At 45.4% G+C, this 22,773-nt stretch overlaps 1 protein-coding gene across 6 annotated transcripts in view; it reads left to right on the top strand.

Annotated features, from left to right (window-relative positions):
- Positions 1 to 10,129: 10,129 nt before the first annotated feature.
- The window catches only part of LOC147030249 (histone deacetylase 4-like), a 168,574-nt gene continuing 155,930 nt past the window's right edge, over positions 10,130 to 22,773 (top strand). For 5 of the 6 annotated variants that reach the window (XR_015056279.1, XR_015056278.1, XM_085874116.1 and 2 more), the window contains exon 1: positions 10,130 to 10,268. The gene's annotated coding sequence lies outside the window, so the exon portion shown is untranslated. The remainder of the gene's footprint in view (positions 10,269 to 22,773) is intronic. The other variant, XM_085874117.1, reaches the window with a different exon arrangement.

Genomic DNA, 22,773 nt, shown 5'->3' with positions numbered 1-22,773 from the left:
CGTCTCATCACCAGACGGGTAGGCGCGACCCGGTCTCGGCCTCAGGCCCGCCTCATCCTTGAGGGTGTTCTTTTTCTTGGTTTTGGATATGTGTTGTCGGCGCCGTCTGTGAAGTAAAATTGTATAAGTGTTGCCGTGTGCTCGCGTAATCGGTATTAGATCTGCATTGTCGCATTTGCTTTTTGTGTAAAATTGCATTGTGTTTCTCTTCCTTTTCTATGTGCTTTTGGTGGAATTGAATATGTGTGCTTTCCGTTCATCGCGAATAAATGTGCTTTGTGTTGAACTGTTTCCCGCTTCGCTTCGTCATTTCTTTCATTGAATCCTCATCTTGCTTCACGTAAAGGGTTGGTAGTGGGCTGAATACGCCCGATAATTAATCGAACCGTCGAGGTCGACGAATAACACCGCTCGGTTATCCCGATAGTACGGAACGGGTCGCTTAAGTGGCCCGTGTCCGAAGTCGACCTGCGGCGAGGTGCGATCGCCCGGTCTACCCTCCGTGTGGGTACTTAGGTAGGTCGAATTTGGCGAGCAACCCTATCCCACGCGGGGGCCGATTGGCTCGATTGCGGTGAGACCGAAAGGTCCACCCGTGACTGGTTCCCGACGTTAGTCCGAGAGGGTCACGACTGGATTGTCCGTCCGGTGGGCGACGTGCCGCGATTCGAGTTACGTGGCCGTCAGCACGCCGGCGGGCGCGAATCTGTAACAATATATATATATATATATATATATATATATATATATATATATATATATATATGACACACACACACACACACGCTGATAGTGTGTGCATAAATTTAAAATCTACTGTGATTACAAAGCAATCGCCCCACGACTTACCTTGGCCCATGATGCAATGATGGCCAGATTTTTTTTGGACCACTATATGACTTTGACTTTCAACATTTAGGGATAGTATCCAAATAATGAATATGTGTCCCTATGTGTACTCCATCCAAAAAACTCAACGTCATTAAAATCGGCGGAAAATTATTCAGTTTATGATCAAAAAGGTGTTTTTTGTTCAGGAGGTTCCAATCCGAAAAAGTAGGTCAAAGACAGGAAACAAATATCAGGTGCACACTTTCAGTGCAGGTCCATTATTGTGATGCAAGAACATCCTGGAAGGCCAGGGTGGATTTCACATTTGCAAAATGTCAAGATGCCACATTGGCAAAATTGAGCAATGGCATTTTATTATTTTCAGACCGCCATTTGACCTTCACCTTTAACCCGGAGGGGTATGATGTAAATTGGATGTAACTTGAATGTAAGTGCACCTTCCTCTGGGGCCGAGGTTATCGAGAGAGGGTAATTTCATTCCAATTGGACAATCCTTAGTCGAGTTACGGTGAAAAATGTTAAAATGTCGATAATTAGGTCATGACCTTAAATTTCGGTCAAGATTAAAAAAACATGGCAACCCCACAAACTTTCTATTCACATTATTGATGCAAAATTTAATTCCGGTGTAACAGGCCAAGATATACCCCCTGCCCAGACTATAGCCAGGGTTAAAGTGAGCTTGCCTGTTTTATACCCCGGGTATATTCTGGGCTTGTCCAGTTTATACCCCGGGGTATTATTTAGGCTAGGCTATTTCATACCCCCCAAGGCCAGCTTATATCCCCACACTCAGGCACTCAAAATATTCAAGGATACAGCATTAAGTTTTTGATTTTATTTCACACTCTGATGACACTACCTTATCCACTACAATACACAATTTTAATTGCTTGAATGCCATTGCAAACTAATCAAGTGCAGACTTCAATGAATCATGAGCCAAACCCTAACCCTAACCCTAAGCCTAACAGCCCGAGGGGTTATTAAATTATGATGGAAAGAAACTCTCGACATTGAAATACAGACTACCCCGGGGTATATTTTGGCCGAGACCAGACTATACCTCGATATAGTTTGGCGGGGGTTTAATCTGGTCTGCTACACCGGGCCCTGCTGGCTCCGAGATACAGCTCGAAAATTAGGAGTGTAGGGAGTGCAGGAATATATTTTTTTCTTTTTCTAAATGATGGTTTAGTGTTCCTATGGATATAATAAACTCTGACCTACTATTAAAATTGGGGGCACAAATTGTAGAAACAAACCCAACAACAGCAATAAGCCTTCCCCATTTTATCAGCTGGGATTGCGTCTGTTTGGCACTCAGGTCTTTGAAGACCAATATAAAGTTGTGTCTGATGGCCTCATCAAGTTAGTGAGTTCGATTTTTAGATCCTCGTGGAGGATCTCTAAGTCTTACTCACGTTGTTGTTCAGGTCAGGTATGGGAGCATGTGCCAGAACAGCGCGTCGCTGCGTCCACTTTCCGCCGGTACTCCAGGGGCCTCCGTCTGGCCTTCCCCCAGGCAGATGCCAGGCCCATCCCCATTTCCTTGAGATGCTGGTCAACCTGCTGCAACCACGAGGCACGTGGTCGGCCCATTGGCCTCCTCCACTGACGAGACTCCCTCGCTGAGAGAATCTGGTGAGCAGGATCAGTGTCAGGAAAACGAGCCACATGTCCATACAGCCGCAACTGACGCTCGGACCATGCAGGTAACAAATCTCATTTGAGTCTCTCTCAGAAACCGCTCATTGGACACAAAATCTGACCAGCGATAGCCAAGGATTCTCCGGAGAGACCTGATACCAAAAGGAATTAAGTCTCCGTCTCAGATCCTTGGTCAGAGTCCAAGTCTCGCATATATAGAGCAAGACTGGAAGCACCAAGGACCTGAAGACTCGGACTTTCGTCCTCCTGCACAGGTACCGGCAGTGCCACACCCCATGATCCAGTGAATCCATGACTCCGCAGGCCCGACCCAGACGTCTATTGACGTCTGACTCACAGCCAGCAGAGACATGAATATCACTGCCAAGGTAAGTGAATCTCTCCATGACCTCAACATCCTCACCACAAACAGACACAGACAGAACAGCAGCATCCAAGATGTCATTGAAAGCCTGGATCTTAGTTTTGACCCAAGAAACCCGTAATCCCAGCGGCTCCGACTCCTCATTCAGCACCTCGAGGGCCCCCAAAAGGATATCTGCAGTCTCCGCAAAGATGACTGCATCATCTGCGAAAACGAGGTCCGAGATCTTGACATTCCCAAACAATGCACCGCAGCTTGATCTTTTCGACACCCTCCCTAAAATCCAGTCCATACAAGTGCTGAAAAGTGTGGGGGCCAGTACACACCCCTGACAAACTCCAGTAATAACTGGAAATAAGTCAGAAATGGTACCACCACACTTCACAGCACTCTCAGTACCAGAGTAGAGTTCAGACATCAGATCGATCAGTTTTGGTGGCACCCCACGAAGACCAAGAATCCTCCAGAGGACATCCCGATTCACTCAATCAAACGCTTTACAGAGATCAACAAAGGCTGCGAGCATCCCCTGCCAAAACTCTCGTCTGCGTTCGGTGAGGACCCGAGGAGCAAGGAAACGGTCAATCGTTGACCTCTTTGGTGTAAAGCCTGACTGCTCTGGACGCTGGTGCTCAAGCAGATGGTGGCGAACCCTATCAAGAATTATCCGAGCAAAGACCTTGCCCGGCACTGAGAGCAGCGTCACCCCTCGGTAGTTGTTGCAGTCTTGGCGATCACCCTTCCCTTTCCAGAGAGGGACAACAAGGCCCCTCTTCCAATCAGTTGGGATGATGTTTGTGTTCCAGGCAAAGCATAGAACTGCATGCAACGACACGAGTGCAGCATTTCCACCAGCCTTGAGAAGTTCAGCATGGATGCCACAGATCCCTGGATCTTTACCCTGTTTAAACCGGTTCACCGCAACCCGTGTTTCCACAAGCGAAGGTGGACCACAGTTGATTGGAGGGTCAGCAACAGGGATTGTAACACCCTTGACGTCCAACTCGACAGCTGGGAGATCAGCCTGGTACAACCGCTCAAAGTAACCGGCCCAGCGGACCTTCACTTCAGACTCCTCTGTCAAGAGCCTACCACTGTCTGCTCTAACTGCAGTGCTCCGAGGGATGGGCTTGGATGAACGCAATGTGCGAATTCCCCTGTAAGCAGGACGAGAATCACCTGTCCACAGGTGATGCTCTACCCCCTCACAGATTCCTCGCACATAGGCCTCTTTGTCCACCCTCAGTGCACGTACAGTTTTACGCCTCAGCTCCCTGAACAGCTCAGCTCTGCCATTCAGCGTGGCCCTGCGACTCTGGTCAATGGTATCCAGTGTCCCTTGAGAGACAAAATTCTTCTTTGACCGAGGGTAAGTTCCAAGATATCCACCGGCAACATCAAGAACGGTGGTCTTAAAGGCACTCCACATCTCTTCAGGACCTACCAAAGCACCCAGACCCCCCAAATATCCACTCAGCCTGTTTGCAAACTCCTCAGCTACTCTCTCATCCTTGAGCTTGCCAACATCCAGCCTAGGCTGGGATGGTACCATTCTCCAGGATTTAAGGTGCAGCTTTAGAGTTGCTACAACAAGCCTGTGGTCAGTATTGAGGGACTGAGCACTCCGGTAGACCCTGCAGTTCTGGATCATCCTCCAGCGACCGTCAACGAGGACATGGTCAATCTCCTTTGCCACACCGCCAGCGTTGGAATACCAAGTCCAGCGATGAGCTTGTGGGCGCTGAAACCATGAACCAGCCACCCTAAGTCCATGACTTCTTGCAAAGTCAAGGAACTTAGTGCTATTCTGGTTCATCGTTCCTGACCCATGGGGACCAACACATGTCTCATGACCATCCAAATCAGTTCCAGTCGATGCATTGAAATCCTCCAAGACTAGAAGTGCATCTCGTCTGGGGCACTGATCAACCACAGACTCGAGCGCGGCGTAGAATGCATCCTTCACGGTGAGATCACTCACCTCAGTCGGAGCATAAACAGAGGCCAGGGAAATGACACCTAACGAGTGACGAATCCTTAATCTCATAATACGCTCGTTGACCGGTGTTACCTCAATTATCATTGGGGTCAGCTTATTGGACACAGCTACAGCAACTCCTTGGGTATGGTAACCATCAGAGCGACCAGACCAATAGTAGGTGTAACCACCCACCATTATCTCGCCGCAATCCGGTCTCTGAACCTCAGAGAGAGCTGCAATACCAATGTCCAAATGCTTGAGCTCAGATGATAACAGAGACAGGTGATCATCCTTTCTTAGGGATACGACATTCCAGGCACCCACCCGAAGGGACCGCCTCAGGTTAACCCAAGGAGACCGCCGTCTGGTGGACGACACCTCAGCACCACTCCGACACACTCTCCCGCAATCTGACCCAGTGATGTTACCCCGTGGTTTCCCTCCTTTCATCAAGGTTTGGGAGTCCCGAAGGCTTTGCCCCAATCCTATCATCCGGTGAGCTGCCCTGCGAAGGGAAGCTGCACAGGAGGTACTCCCACAGAGTGGGTTTTCAGATTTTTTTGCGTTTTTGCGTTTTGCGGAATGAAGGGTTTTACGGTGGCTGGAGTGCAAATCCTGCCACCAACCTCCTAATAAAAAGTAACCCAACTGCAGGAGGACGTCTGCAGACACAGTTGGGCACTACTTATGGATGGCCGTTAGCTCACAAGGAGCTCCTCCACCCTTTGACAGGTTTTGTTTTTAATCCTGTTGGGTGTTCATATCCAAACACCCTTCTCACCAGAAAACCTGGTTGGGGAGACGGTTTAGTTGCCGACAACCCGACCATGGAACAGGTTAGTACAGGTTTACATGGTACCTGTAGCAGGTCACAGATCTAACCTGACCTGACAATGTCGTCCTGATGAGCCAATAATAAGCGTGCAATATAGATTGGAGGTTCTGCTTTCAAAGGTGGGCAGGGATTATGTTTTCAGCCCTTTGTCTGTCTGTCTGTCTGTTTGCCTGTCTGTGAACAGGATACCTTAAAATGTTATGGACGGATTCGGACGAAATTTGGTGGACAGTTTGGGTGTGTGTCAAGGATGTATTGGTTCGATTATGTTGAAGATCCAAATCCGGATCTGGATACGAGAAATTTTTAATTTTTTTTTAATGATTCTTCACTGTTGAGAGATGGGGCCAAAAACGATACAGAGCACGATATTTCAAAAAGTTGTTGACGAGTTATGACAAATTGTGGTGGACGAGTTGTTACGTGATAAGAACAAGCCGATTCGATTTTTGAGGTGTGGATCCAATGCGGCCTATCAGTGGGATACAAAAAGTAAACTGTTCAGCCTGACGGAGGTTTGCAGTCTTCCGAGTGCCATTCTAGTTTGTGAGCTGTGACCATAAATCTCGGTGTTCAAAGAGCTAGGTGCCACATGGACGCCATCTTAGTTTGGAGGTGATGTGTTGGCATAACTTAGGTGCATGACGTCAGAATCATGTCGCATAAAGGGTCAGTGTTGCTCCTTTTGTGTAATTTATCCCTCCTGACTGCAACCTCACCTCCTAACAGGTGATCAGCAGGGCAGAGACAATGTGTTCGTGTGACAGACAGACGATGCTTTTTATAAACAGGTGGTGTAGCATTTGTTGTTTTGGGGACTCAACCTGCGCCTTAATTCCAGGCTCATCAACTTTTATACATACAGTGCCTTCAGAAAGTATTCACACCCCTCAACTTTCGTCACATTTTGTTGTATTGGAGCCTGAATTTCTAATGGAATAAAAAAAATATATTTTATCACCGATCTACACAAAATACCCCATTATGACAAATTGAAAATGTGTTTTTAGAAATTTTTACAAATTAATCAAAAGTGAAAAGCTGAAATGTCTTGCGTCAATAAGTATTCAACCCCTGAGTCATTACTTTGTAGAAGCGCATTTGGCAGCGATGACAGCTTCGAGTCTTCTTGGGTATGTCTGTATCAGATTTGCACATCTGGATTTGGGGATTTTCTCCCGTTCTTCCTCGCAGATTTGCTCAAGCTCTGTCAAGTTGGATGGAGAGCATCGGTGAACAGCAATCTTCAAGTCTTTCCACAGATTCTCAATGGGATTCAAGTCTGGGCTTTGGCTGGGACACTCAAGGACTTCCACGTTCTTGTTCTGAAGCTATTCCAGTGTTGCTTTGGCTGTCTGCTTGGGGTGCAAAATTCCAGTGCAAAAAGTTGTTTTAGCCAAGTCTGTTGGTCTGTAGCGTTAGTCTGTCTGTCTGTTTGTTATCTTGCCAAAACGAAGTTTTTGCAAGATATGTTAATCAGCTTGTATGTTTTTATTTTTGTTTGTTTGTTTGTCTGTAATCACGTATAAAAAATTCTGCAGAGCACAGTTATCATTGGAAATTTTTGTAACTTCGCATATCAGAGGCCTATAGAGGTCCCTTTCAGTGCACAAAATTTTGAAGGTCAAGGTCAAAGGTCAAGGTCACTTTGTCACAAATCAGGGGAGTCGACGAAACCCTTATTTTTTGAGTAATTTTGATCGGATCGTCTTCAAACTTCATGGGAATACAGTTCATGGTCTGGCGCTCAGCTGATTAATTTTTGGTGGCGATTGGCCTTGACCTTCATGGTTAGCGCCTTGGGTCAAACATATTTGACCCCACGGTCAAATTTTCAAGTTTTAGGAACCATATCGTGTAGTACCTCAAATTGAACACCTCGATGAGTGCTTTCTAGATATGTCAAGCTTGAGACATTATGACGTCATTGGGTGACGTTATGAGGCAAAAGCATATTTTTTATGGTTACTCTGTAGAACAATTCTCATCGGAATCTCTCGTAGGCAGATATTCCTCAAGGAGTCGCTTCTGGTGGATAGCAGCTCTGTTCACCTCAGTGTGACCTTAAAGAAGTCACACGTGGTCACCTTTTGGCAAGATACGGGTCACCCTGCGGGTGACATTGGTTTATTTGTCTATCTGTCTGTCTGTCACGATTTTTGGCCACAGTTTTCAAGCAATCGTTCTAAAATTTTGTGTGTGTGGGTGACCGGCCAAGGGCAGCAACGCTTAATTTTGGTGAAGATCCGAATGCGGATCTGGATCTGAGAATTTAAAAGTGATTCTTCACCTTTGAGAGATGGGGCCAAAAACGAGATATAGCTCAGTATCTCAAAAGGTTATGGATGGATTCACACAAAACTTGGTGGACAGATTGGGAGTGCCACGAGGAGAATTGATTCAAATTTGGTGAAGATCCAAATCCTGATCTGAACACGAGAATTATTTCATTTTTAACTGATTCTTCACCATTGAGAGATGTGGCTAAAAACGATATATCATATCTCAAAAGGTTATTGATGGATTCTGCAGAAACTTTGTGGACAGGTTGGGTGTGTGAAAAGGACTAATTGATTCAACTTTGGTGGCGATTTGAATCCGGATCCAGATATGAGAATTTTTTTAAGTGATTCTTCACCATTGATAAATACAGCCAAAAACTATGTGTTGCATGGTATCTCTAAAAGTTGTGGATGACTTTTGACAAAACGAGGTGGAAGAGTTGGTTCGGTGACAAGAACAAGCCGAACCGATGTGGGCTAACGTCCAGATTCAACCACTATCAGTGGCGTACAAAATGTAAATTATTCAACCTGGCAGAGGTATTCACTCGACCGAGTGCCGTTCGGTTTCACCAAGTGTCACTCCATGAGTGATTTTTAATTGTCCTGTTGGAATGTAGATCTTTGCCTCAGTCTAAGGTCTTTTGCACTCTGAAGCAGGTTCTCCTCAAGGATTTGCCTGTATTTGGCTCCATTCGTTGTTCCCTCTATCCTTACAAGTCCCCCAGTCCCTGTTGCTGAAAAGCATCCCCAAAGCATGATGCTGCCACCACCATGCTTCACGGTAAGGATGGTGTTAGACGAGTGAAGGAATGTACTCAGTTTCTGCCAGACATAGCACTTTTCATTCAGGCCAAAGAGTTCAGTTTTCGTCTCATCAAACCACAGAACCTTTTGCCTCATGTTCTCAGTCTTTCACGTGCCTTTTTGGAAACTCCAAGCGTGTTGTCATGTGCCTTTTTCTCAGGAGTGGCTTCCGTCTGGCCATTTTTCTATAAAGCCTGGATTTGTGAAGTGCTGCAGAGACTGTTGTCCTCATAGCAGGTTCTCCCGTTTCAGTCAAGGAACTCTGTAGTTCTGTCAAAGTGGTCATTGTGTTCTTGTTCTCCTTCCTGACCAGTCCTTCTTGCTCAGTTGTTCAGTTTGGTCGGATGGCCAGCTCCAGGACGAGCCTGGGTAGCTCCATATTCTTTCCATTTCCTAATGATGATGTTCACTGTGCTCTTGGGAACTTTGAACACTCTATAAATTGTTTTATATCCTTCCCCAGATCTTTGCCTCCTCACAATTCTATCTCGGAGTTCCACGGACAGTTCCTTGGACTTCATGGTGGAGTTTCTGCTCTGACGTGCACCATCAACTGTGGGACCTCATATTGAAAGGTGTGTTTCTTTCTAAATCATGTCCAATCAATTGAATTGGCCACAGCTGGACTCCAATCAAGTTGTAGAGACATCTCGAGGACGATCAAGGGAAATTGGATGAACCTGAGCTCAATTTGGAATGTCAAAGCAAAGGGGTTAAATACTTATTGACTCAAGACATTTCAGCTTTTCATTTTTAATTTTGTTAAAAAAAAATCTAAAATCATTTTTCCGCTTTGTCATTACGGGGTATTTTGTGTTGATGAGAGACAAAAGCTTAAATTGAATCCAGTTCAAATTCAGGCTGTAACAACAAAATGTGATAAAAGTCGAGGGATGAATGCTGTATGAAGGCTCTGCATGTATATATAGCATATAGAACCACCCTGGGAATGTTTGTGCCCGCTCCAATGTTCTCATCTTCACTTTTCGACCACCCCCCTCCCCCCTTGTGAATTGAAGTTGATTAACTGATTGATTGACATAATGTTGCGTGGATGTAGCGCAGGCATGATGGGCCAAATGGTCTCCTCCTGCATCAAAGATCATTTGCACAGCTACTCCTTTCGTAACATTCCTCAAGCAACTCCCCCTCCCCCGATTCAATCGAGCGGGGTTTTATATCCGTACCACACGGCTAATATTGGAACCATCAGGTCATTCCGGTGACGACCATTGTGACGTCTACGCGCAGTTCACGCGCAAGAAATCTCCCCCAAGACACGACGAGCAAGAAGACGACAAGAGGTGGGGTTACGTGATGACGTCACCTCGTAACCGATTCGCTGACGTTGCGATGATATTCTTATTGGCTGAGGGCGTCGTGACGCGACCAACATTCCACATTGTGAGCTCCGTTGCCCGTTTCACTGTTGGTGGTTTTTCACGTTCTCTCCGGCCGCGTCCGCGACTCAGGCAGGTGAGGCAGTCGTTCAGCGGTGTTTTTTTTTTCTTTTTTCTGCACGGTGGTGGTTGTGGTAGTGCGTGTACCGTGTGTACCGTGTGTACACGTACATACGGGATGCTTGAACTCTCTGTGATCTGTTTAGATTCGTGAGATTAACCTTGTTTATGCTATGAAGGAATTGTATGTTACTTAATTGTCATTGTGCAAGTGCGGACGTTGTACTTCTGTTATCATTGCACGACACGAGTGGGTCCGTATGTCCTGTTACTCCGTGTATTTTGTAAACACACACACACTGACACACACACTGACACACACACTGACACACACACTGACACACACACTGACACACACACTGACACACACACTGACACACACACTGACACACACACTGACACACACACTGACACACACACTGACACACACACTGACACACACACTGACACACACACTGACACACACACTGACACACACACTGACACACACACTGACACACACACTGACACACACACTGACACACACACTGACACACACACACACTGACACACACACACACTGACACACACACACACACTGACACACACACACACTGACACACACACACACACACACACTGACACACACTGACACACACACACACTGACACACACACACACACACACACTGACACACACACACACACACTGACACACACACACACTGACACACACACACACACTGACACACACACCTCACACACACACACACTGACACACACACACACACTGACACACACACACACACTGACACACACACACACTGACACACACACACACACTGACACACACACACACACTCACACACACACACACTGACACACACACACACACACACTGACACACACACACACACACACTGACACACACACACACACACACTGACACACACACACACTGACACACACACACACTGACACACACACACACTGACACACACACACACTGACACACACACACACTGACACACACACACACTGACACACACACACACACACACACACACACACTCACACACACACTCACCCACACACTGACACACACACTGACACACACACTGACACACACACTGACGTACACACACTGACACACACACACACTGACATACACACACACTGACACACACACACACTGACACACACACACACTGACACACACACACACTGACACACACACACACTGACACACACACACACTGACACACACACACACACTGACACACACACACACACTGACACACACACACTGACACACACACACACTGACACACACACACACACTGACACACACACACACACTGACACACACACACACTGACACACACACACACTGACACACACACACACTGACACACACACACACTGACACACACACACACTGACACACACACACTGACACACACACTCTGACACACACACACACACACACACACACACACACACACACACACACACACGCCCCGGTGTTACCGAAACAGTCTCATAGTATGCACTTGCTTGGTTTGTCACTCTCTCCCCGATAGTTGTTACACCAATTTCTAATCTGTGTAAGATTCCCGTCCTGTGCACAATGAACTGCTCTTTGGGAAACATACTACGGGGTCTTTAAACGTCTTCAAGCAAATGCAAGCCCATGGGTCAGGAGGTGTAATGCTCCATCCAAAGGACGGTGGACTCACCCAGATTACATGAATTTGCGCACATTATGAGCTCGCGTCGTGACCCCAGGGGGAAGAGGTGGGGAGCAAGTCGACCGTCAGACAGGTGGGAGTAGGGATGGTTCCCCCCTACCCCCCCCTCTGGGGTCACTTTCTTCTCAAAGCGATTGATGATTATTTTTTGGGGGGGAGAAATGATAAAATCATGCTGTCGGAGAGAATTTGGACAGGTACAGGTATTTCCACTTGAATTTGTTTTTTCACATCACTCTCCATGTTTTTGTTTTGTTTTAATCGTGTGATCAATTTGGGGACACGAATTGGGCACATTGTATTTTTGGCACAGTGTCGTGGTCGCTGTCGCCAGCATGTAATCTATAAAAGTCTTGTTCACTGATCCATCATTACCCGACCACACGGTGGATTTTCATGCTCAGGTTAGGAATCAAACCCACATTTCACAACTCAATGGCCCGTTTGTTACGAGTGGTCTATTAGCCTATTTAGTATTTGTTATTATTTACTATATATATATGTGTATGTATTAGACTCCATTGCTATTGATTTTATTTTTTTGATACCAATTATAACGGTCGGGTCATTCCGGTGTATTGGTATTATAAATAAATAAATTATTATTTTTTTTTTTAATGCAGGTTCCAAAAATACGTAATGGTCCATGACATATGACATATTCAATATTCATATATTAGCAAATACAGCCTGTCACTTCACTGAATGGAATATTGAGGTGGGAGGGGGATAGCGGGCAGAGGAGGGGGGATGGAGATTGAGGAGAGAGGATGGGGAAGGGATGGGGAAAGATTGAGAAATGTGGTGGGGGGGGAGGGAGAGCAACACCTCACCAAATGTCACTATGCACTATGGGAATGGGGGGGGCAAGGGTGGGAGTGAGGAGAATGGGGGGAGAAGGGTGGGAGTGAGTATAATGGGGGGGGGAAGAATGGCGGAAGTGAGGAGAATGGGGGGGGTGGGGAGGCGGTTGAGGAAGGGTTTCTCGACTTGTGTTTGGCAGTGGGACGTGGAGAATGGGGGTAGTGCATACACACACACACACACACACACACACACACACACACACACACACACACACACACACACACACACACACACACACACACACACACACACACACACACAGGTATGTGTGTGTGTGTGTGTGTGTGTGTGTGTGTGTGTGTTTGGCAGTGGGACGTGGAGAATGGGGGTAGTGCATGATTGACCAAAATGGGGTACGTTAATATAGCACGCGGAGACTGCCGGAAGATGTCCATGAGGGATGGAGAGGGGAGGAGGTAAGCATGAGGGGAAGTGGAGGGAAGACAGTGTGGTACTTATCTTCAAAAGGGGTTTTTTAATTAACCCAAACACCCAATTTTCACTTTTGCACTTCCTTGGAATGCCTTTAGTTTGCATGCAAAGTTTCAGCTTGCTGGGTTTCATGCTTTTGGAGTTGTAGAGGACTCACTCACTCATTCACTCGCACTCGCATTTATTATCTATATATTAATACTGAAGGACCAATTTTATGCTCCTCCTAGGGGTCACGTCACGTTTTTCTCGGTACTGTGACCTGGACTGAAAGACACTTCGTACCTGTAAGAGTGCATCGCACTAAGTGGAAATAGTCAACTTTCAACTCTGAAGCATCTATATATTAATACTGAAGGACCAATTCTGTGCTCCTCCAAGCGGTTGCGTCACGTTTTTCTCGGTACTGTGACCTGAGAAGTTTTGACACAGTGTACGTCAAAGTAGACACGTGCACAAATCGGGGGACTTCTTCACAAGGAGTAGTGTACACCAAAAATGTCGTGTACAAGGACGTTTTGTAGGCCTCATTAGGTAAAGCCATGGAGTACATCGACTGGGATCTGGCTCTTACAAGAGCCGCCACTGGTTGTCATATTGGGCTCATGGAACGGAATCCGTCTGTGACCGGATTTCGGCGAGTTATTATTATTACAGGTGAGGTACACATCATTGACACACTGTAATTTTTCAAATTGAATGGTTATTTTACTTCCAACTTCAACTTGTATTCAAAATGATTTTAATTTTGTTTTAAAGCGAGATCAGATCAGTCAATCGGCACAGGCTTTCTAAAGCACACCCGATTCATATATTATATATAAATAACCAATTGGCAATTACTTTAAAAACAGCCATGAGGGCAAGAAGAATGTGATTGCTTGTATGGAGCTCAGGTGATCAGGGTGAAAAGTTTAAACCTGCTGTCCTTACTTCCTGGGACATCTTGACATCATACGTTCCATTGTTCCAGGTGTGGTGGCGTCCATCAGAGGTTTTTAAATCATGTAGTCCATGTATGATATTTAATGATTGTAAACACCTTTCTTGATTTGTTCATTGTTGGTTTCACAGCTTCGGTAAAGCAACCCATTATTTATTTTCAAATGGATGTTTTTTTGTTTGTTTTTTCTTCCCCCATAACACCCCCCCCTCGGTTTCCTGGTATAATGTTTAAAATTGTTTAAATTTCCTTGTTCCTTGTTTAAAATTCCTCCCTATGAGCAGGAGCAGCTGTTGTTTGTCTCATAAGATGACGACAATAGTGGTACCAATGATCAGGTTTTATTTGGGAGTTTTGTTGGAAATGATTGAAGAAAATAATTTTTTTATTATTTAATTACACAGTGACTTGCACACGCTGAGGGATCCTTTGTATATCATAACATGTAAGTAATGAGTGAATGGGGTAATTGATTTGGGTCATTGAACTGAGCTAATAGGGTAGTTAGTGACTTGGTGGTGAGGGGATGGTTTTTTGGATGTGGATTGAATAGGGTTGCAGGGGGCATTGGGTGGGGGGTGGGGGCGGTGAGAGTGAGAGTTTTGCAGGAAAGAAAAGAAAGGAATCTAATTAATTCCACAATGATTTGTACACACTGAGGGATCCTTTGCATATTGTAGCCAACAGGTAATGAGGTAATTGGATAATGCTGAATCTGGTCATGGTACTGAGGGAACTTTAGCTAATAGGGTAATTACTATTCGTGATGTGGGGGGATGGTTTTGGCTGTGGAATGAACAGGGGTGTTTGAAGGGAATGGTGTAAAGTGGGGATTGGGACGTGGAAGGACGACCGACGAGAGGGGTTTGAGATGGAGGAACGAACGGGTTTATTCAGGTGAGAGAAGTTTCCCATGGGAATTATGGGTTTCTAAAGTCAAAAAGGGTAGGATCGTGAGGACTGAGGAGTTCGTTTGTTACTTTTTGAAAGGTAAAGGTCGAGGGACCAGCAATGGATGGTTAGCTGGAGTTAAAGAATGTTTGAACGATGGATTGATAGACGGAGGCAAGAGGGATTGAAAGATGGATTGTTCGACTGAAAGATAAGAGTTGGAAAGTCGAGACTCGGGGGACCGGGGAGATTATTGAGTGAATGAAACACTCTAAAACTGGAATAAAAACACACCTGATTCATAGAAAATAACCAATTTGCAATTGTTTTAAAACCAGCCACGTCAGCAAAGAAAACGCGATTGCTTGTACGGAGCTGATGAGCTCAGATGCTGAGGTTTAAAAGTTAAAACCTACTGAACTTACTTCCTGGTACGTCTTGCCGTCATACGTTTCACTGTTCATGTTCTGAGACGTGTGTAGCTGAGATGCCGAGTGCATCAAAGCTTTTAAAATCATGTATGGTATTTAAAGATTGTAAACACCTTTCTTCGATATGTTTCATTTATTTATTTTGGTGATTATACCGTGTTTTTATTTATTTATTTATTCATTCCCCCCAGTATATTCAGAATTCCAACATCGGTATAACGATATATTATTACGAATCTGTAACCCATCGCACACAACAGCCAGAGTCCTTATAGATCAGTTATATCGGTAAGTTTGTGTTTCTAGGTCGGGTCCCGTCCTATGTTTAATGGGTGATTAATCGTACGTGCGCTGTGAATTATTTTATAGTTAGGATTTTTACATCGCCAACAACAACCCTCTGCTTGCAGCATTGTCCTTGTCCGCGCTCCGCATGCTCGCTGGCATGTGTGCGTGGGCTGGATTCCATGCCCCAGGCGGTGTGGATTTCGCACCAAATATGGTCATGAAGCGTTTCGCTCTGGCTTGGCCCTAAATATGGGCACGGAGCGCTTCGTTCTAGCTTTGCGCTAAATAAGGGTATGCGTCATTTTCCGCCGAATGGGTGACGCGCGGACCAAAGCCGTGGCGGTCATTCTCAAGAAGACGGAGCGGTGACACGCCGTCCACCCAATGGGAGCAGGTGACGGGGGAGCGGACCGCACCCCAAAGACGACGGAAAAAGGATTCATGAGTGCGTCCTGTCTGCTCGAGCGCGCTTCTGTCTAGGTCTGCGGCTGACCGCATCCCGCGCATCCGAGGCGTCTCGTCTGGCACATTACAACAAGCGGTCGACCATCTCATCACGGGAGATCACCTCGTCTCACCTCCTCTGGGTTCGGCTGCCCTGGTCCATTCTTTGGTGCCTGGTGCTCTGGGAAGGTGCAGTCCAGCCGCGCGAACGCGGCCAGGTAGCCAGCACGTTCTCTTCCCTCAGCTCGTCTTCCCTCCCGAGCTGAGGGGGCAATAAAGACCTCGAGGTCCATCTCTTTCTGGGGTATTTGTGTGTGCGTGTGTGTGTCCGTGGGCCCTGTCTCTAAGTAGAATTGTTTAAGGAATTGCTTGTACATTTGATTCTCTTCTTCATTTGGATAACTTTGCCCTCACGTGCTCCCCTCATCCTCCAATTATTGCAAATAAATTCCCCTCTTATTGAATGTCCCAGCTAGTTCCCTGTCATTTATTTTATTGGCTCAGCACCGTGCGTGTTGAGAAATAGCGAAGCAGTAAATTGTTCATTTGGACCGACAGGCCTCGGTAACCATCCGCTTCGGTTACACACGGTTCGAGCACGGTAACGGCTCGTCCCGCTCGAGGTCTGTCGAAGGTGTGAATTCCCCGGTAGCTTTGCTGCGTGGGTACTTAGGTATATTGAAGTTTGGCAATTAACCCTACCCCACGCGGTCAAATTATTGGCGATTCATGGTCCTGTCAGGGACCCGTGCCTTCTGGACTTATCTGAGGGTCACGACCTAAATTCCGGTGTGTTCGGTGGAGCCGACTTTACTGCTCCCTCTCGCGGTCCTGCTCGCCACCAATACCCGGCCCCACAACAATATCACCCGACCTATAATATAAATACACACACATATACCCAGACCTCGACATTCGCGGTTCCAACATGCGTGGGTTCCGTGTATTCACGGTTAACAATTTGCGATATGCTCTAACATTCACAGGAAATTGCCCTGCGTATTTGTGGTTTTGGCGGCTTAAAATTAAAAAAACAAAAACAAACATTTCATGAGCTGTGAGCATAACACTTCCAAAACATATCTTCCACGAGCCACGCACAAAGCAGCTGGATGTACGAACACAACAAACACCTCATCCACGAGCTGCGAGCATGACCTGCTTCCTGTATGTGTATTGTAGCTTCGCGGGATAAACATACTTTCGTGGGATGTCTCACCATTGTAACAGGTCATTCCCCGTGACGTCATCCCCCATGAGTTACTTGCAGAATGAAAACTCTTGCAGCATCTCTTGATGTAGCTTGCAATTGCCAGGTCACCACATATGGACATTACACAATGGAAACATTCAGTGCATCTCGGTGTAAATCACCATATTGCTACAAACGGCACCATCTGAGCTGTTACATTTTCAAAATGCTCAGCATAATCTGCCTGCAAATAGGGAAGATGTCATGTCCTGTGAGTTAAAGAAAGAAATTCGATCAGCTTGGAAATCAGCAAACATTACTGCCCTGCATAAAAAGGTGCAAAAACAGAGGTTATGGAATTGATCATCGCTTCAGGCATCAAATCCTTCCTCTTCTCCAATGGCTTTATTTCTGATCATCAATTTGGTTTCAGAGCAGGTCACTCTACCCTGGATATGCTGCTTCTGCTCTCTCAACAATGGATGGAGGTCCTCATTGCCGGACATGAAATCAGAGCCATATCCCGAGACATATCGCGTGCTTTTTACATGGCCTGGCACCTCTGCCCTGCTCACCAAACTCTCCTCCTATGGCATCCAAGGCCATCTTAACTCATGGCTCGTAGACTTCCTCTTCTATCGCAGTCAACATGTGGCCCTAAATGGAGTTTTCATTCCCTCTTCCTGTCCAGGCTGGAGTTCAAGGCAGCATTCTTGGCCCTGTTCTTTTTCGGGTTTTCATCAATAAACTCTCCGACTCTGGAAAATCCTCTTTATTTCTTTGCTGATGACTCCATCCTCTGCCGTTACCATCTGTCATCCCTCAGACCGGCAAGTAGCAGCTTCTTCGCTCACTGCAGATCTGGGTAAAATCACAAGCTGGTCCAACACGTGGAACATGCCTTTCAATCCGGACAAATCTCACACCCTCACTGTCCCTCTGAAAAGATTGTCTGGAACCCCCCCCCCCCCAATCTGTCGTCTTAACAATCCTCTTGAAGAAGTCCTTTTCTTCAAGCTTCTGGGTCTCACTATCTGCCACGATCTTTCCTGGGAAATCTACATTTCCAAAGCCAGTTGCTGACTGGGCTTCCTCCGTCGTGCAAAGTCCTTCCTTGGCACACCTGAGCTCATCACCACAAACAAAGTTTTTGTCCACAGTCTGATGGAATACTGCTCTTTCCTTTGGGCTGGTGCTCCCACCTCTCACCTTTCTCGGCTTCACACTGTCGACACTAAGGCATTTTAGGATCATTGGTATTTCATGCAATGAGGCCGAGTCTTTGGGTCTCTCACTTTCTCACCGCAGTCAGGCCGGCGGTCTCTGTCTTCTACCATCTCCTCTCCGGTCTCACCCCCCATCCTGCTCTGTCTGCGATATTTTCCCCCCCTATTTCCACAGGGTGCTCAAGGTCCACCAGCAACCCTCTTCTGGTAAAGCTACGAAAATCAAATATCACTGCTCACCTTCACTCTTTCATTCCTCTTTTTTTTTCCGCACCTTTTCAACAAACTCCCACACTCTCTTCAATCCCACTCTTCCCTCCAGGTCTTCAACACAGCTGTTCACCACCATCTCTTATCTTCCCCCATCCAAAACCACAATATTTTCTGCCCAGGCTAAAACACCCCAAACCCACCTCCATCAAATTCCCTGCTTTCCTTCCTGAAAGTCCCTGTCGTGTAAGGACTTGAAAGTCCCTGTCATGTTCATCTTGTTTACCCTGTGTTCCCCACCCCATCCCTCTGTCTTCCACAGATCTCATGTCTCTGTTCCCCACTGTTTTATCCTTCCCTCTCCCACCCCTCCTATCTCCTGCGTTCCTTGTTGTACGTTCTGTGTGTTAGCTTTAATACGAGCCTCGATATTGTTTACAGAAAAAATAAATAGCCAGCCAGGTGTGCTTAACCAATTGTGGGTTTAGTGTGTGTGTGTGTGTTTTTATATATATATATATATATATATATATATATATATATATATATATATATATATATATATATATATATATATATATATATATATATATATATATATATATATATATTGAAAACATTCTGCAGTTGCTGCTGAGTAATTTGTTGAATTTCATTTGTGATCATAGCCATAAGTTCATCCAAAGAATGTGGTTTTTATGAGTAAACAACAGTTTTAGGTAGCCACATAAAATGTAGGCCAATAGGGATAAGTCAGGTGAATGAGGTGGTCAAGCAATTTGTCTGTGTCTACTGATCCACTTGTCTGGGAAGACCTCATTCAAGAACCGTCGCACTTTGGAAGCGTAGTGGCAGGGAGCCGGGTCTTGCTGGTACAAGGTGATATGTGAAAGATTTAATCGTTGTAGTTCAGGATCCAATTGCGGTAATTGCACTGGGTGGTTGACTTTACCACTGATGTAGAAGTTTCCTCATCAGAAAATGTCAGCTCTTCACGGAACCCAGCGGAATTGTGGATTTAATATTAGTGTGAAGTATGCTTTATGAAGCCTGCTTTCATATGCCAGTTACAGTTTGTTTTTATCATGTGCATATCAAACGTTATACAAGTTCAAAGTTGCACAAGGAGTTTAGGGACACCCTGCATTTATGTACTGTACCATACTCTACGATTAACATGAATAAAATAATCGATGTACTGCACTCTTAATATGTGTTCTTTAAAATATACGATTCCCAAACAGCTCAAATTGGCTAAAAACAAAATTCCTATTGGCTAGAACACCGCACGCGATTATCCAATCTGAAGGCAAAGAAAACACGAAGGTGTTCACTCCAAGGTGTGTTCAAGTTAAATTTCATTGAAGTGTTTGAGTTGTATAGTATGGTATGTTCAACTTGAATACCATCAATGTTCACTCCACAACTTTAGAGTTGTGATGGGAGCAAAAATCGTTTTCTCAAAGATAGAATGATTGAGATTGACCAATTTTTCCAGGAGAAACTTCAAATATCCTTTGGTTTGTATATTCGCTCAAGTCCCCCGTCTTTTGCCAGAAGTCTTTTCTTTCAAGCTTCTGGGTCTCACTATCTGCCATGACCTTTCCTGGGAAAGTCACATTTCCAACCTTGCCTCAAAAGCCAGTCGCCGACTGGGAATCCTCCGTCGTGCAAAGTCCTTCCTCGGCCCTCTTGAGCTCCTGACCACTTACAAAGCTTTTGTCCGTAGCCTGATGGAGTACTGCTCTCCCCTCTGGGCTGGTGCTCCTGCCTCCCACCTTTCTCGACTTCACGCTGTCGAAACCAGGGCTTTTAAGATCATTGGCATCTCCCGCAATGAAGCTGAGTCTTTGGGCCTCTCACTCAATCACCGCAGGTTGGTCGGTGGTCTTTCTGTCTTCTACCGACTCCTCTCCAGCCTTGCCCCCACTGCTCTCTCTGTGATTTGTCCCAACCACATTTCCACAGGGCGCTCAAGGTCCGCCAACAACCCCCTTCTGGTAAAACTACCAAAATCACGAATCACTGCTCATCTTCACTCTTTCATTCCTCTTTTTTCCCGCCTTTGGAATAAACTTCCTCACTCTATTCTTTCCCATTCTTCCCTCCAGGCTTTCAAAACAGCTGTTCACCACCACCTCTTATCTTCCCCCATCCAAATCCTCGATCTTTTCTACCCCCGATAATCCACCCAAGCCCACTTCCTTCAATTCTCCTGCTTTCCTTCCTGAAAGTCCCTTTAATGTCCATCTTCCCCTCGCCATGTTCCCCGTCCCATCCCCATCCCTCTCCCTTCAACAGTTCACCTGTCTCTGTTCCCCAATGTTTTGTCCCTTCCACTCCCGCCCCTCTTGTCTCATGCCTCCTTGCTGTGAGTTGTGTGTTAGCTCTCATACGAGCCTCGACCAAGGTATACAAAAAAAAAAAAAAAAAAAAAAAAAGACCATTGTGCCAATTGGACTCCAAGGCCTACATGGTCTGTGTGGATCCAGGTGTTGAAAACTTGAAAAATAAATTCTGCTTGGACTTTGCTTGTAAACTTTACAAAGTTAGTGTGAATTTGGAAAGTTTTACATTTGGCAGTGGAAGAGCAATGCCCAAATATGTAGTTATTATATATATATATATATATATATATATATATATATATATATATATATATATATATATATATATATATATATATATATATATATATATATATATATATATATATATATATATATATATATATATATATATATATAATGATCAACACGGTTGGCAAGTGGCATTCTTCAATAGTTTTAAAACTATTTGTTCTCATCTCGTGATTATGTTTCCCTCTATGAACCCACCCACTTGTCCACATCATAATCAGTGAGATTTCATCCCATAAATGCATTCCTTTGTGATTTCTCCACCCTCACACCACTCTCCTCCTGCACCACTATTTGCTATTCAAGGTTGACATCTTTCAGTTCCAATCTTGGTACAGGAGGCTCTTTAATTGAAACGGGTTTTATGATGCCAAGCTTGTGTAATTGTTGAGGTCAGGCCAAAGATGTTACTTTGTGCTGGGTGAGGCAACAATCGGATCACACTGGGACACGTGTGACCAATTGCAGTCATTGCACCGATCCACCATGCTGGCAAATTGTGGATGTGACTGCCCACCCCCTCCTCCCTTTCCCAGCAAACCCACACTTCATCCATTTGGATAGTAGTGTCATCGCCGTGGCCTCCCATGAACTTGTGTCTGTATTTCCACCATTTCTTGGTTGCAAAACCATGAGCCACTCACTGTCCTTTGGCCAGCCCATGGAAATGACCTTTTAACCAAAGATGATTTGCATTGTTTTTGTGAAAATGCAAACTCTTTGCCTTTCAACAGGCTTATCTACACAGAGGGTTTTGACATAAATGGTATTTTTGGAGGAATCTCACCTTGCAGCAATTCTTTAGATATTTGCTCTGGTTGTTCCTCCAGCCGTCCACCCGCATTCGGGTCACGTCTTGTTTTGCAATTTCTAAACGCTGGGGAATGTTGTTTCTTTGAGCAGTCTTGGCCTCCTCTGAACTGCATTCTCTTATTGCTAAACCTTCTCTCTCATTTTATAATGCGGAAACTGCATTACGGAGGTAGTGCATCTTCATTGTAAAAAATAGTGTTTTGCCCAAAAACCTCAAATTCAGAAGTTTCTTGCATAGGTTTCCGATAAACAAGCAAAGTACAGTACACGATGACAATCCCAGCTGAGCAGTTTATTACTCCATGTTTAGTTGTAGTAACTGATGACATCTTCACTCGCAAAACATTTGAAGATGGACATTTATCTTCAACAGCGATTGAAGCAGATTTCTGATAACTATCGTAAGATTATAACTA

This window comes from Eptatretus burgeri, chromosome 3, assembly GCF_056783735.1.
Source record: "Eptatretus burgeri isolate ZD-2024b chromosome 3, Ebu_testis_v1, whole genome shotgun sequence".
NCBI lineage: Eukaryota > Metazoa > Chordata > Myxini > Myxiniformes > Myxinidae > Eptatretus > Eptatretus burgeri.
This window is presented reverse-complemented; position numbering and strand designations above follow the sequence as displayed.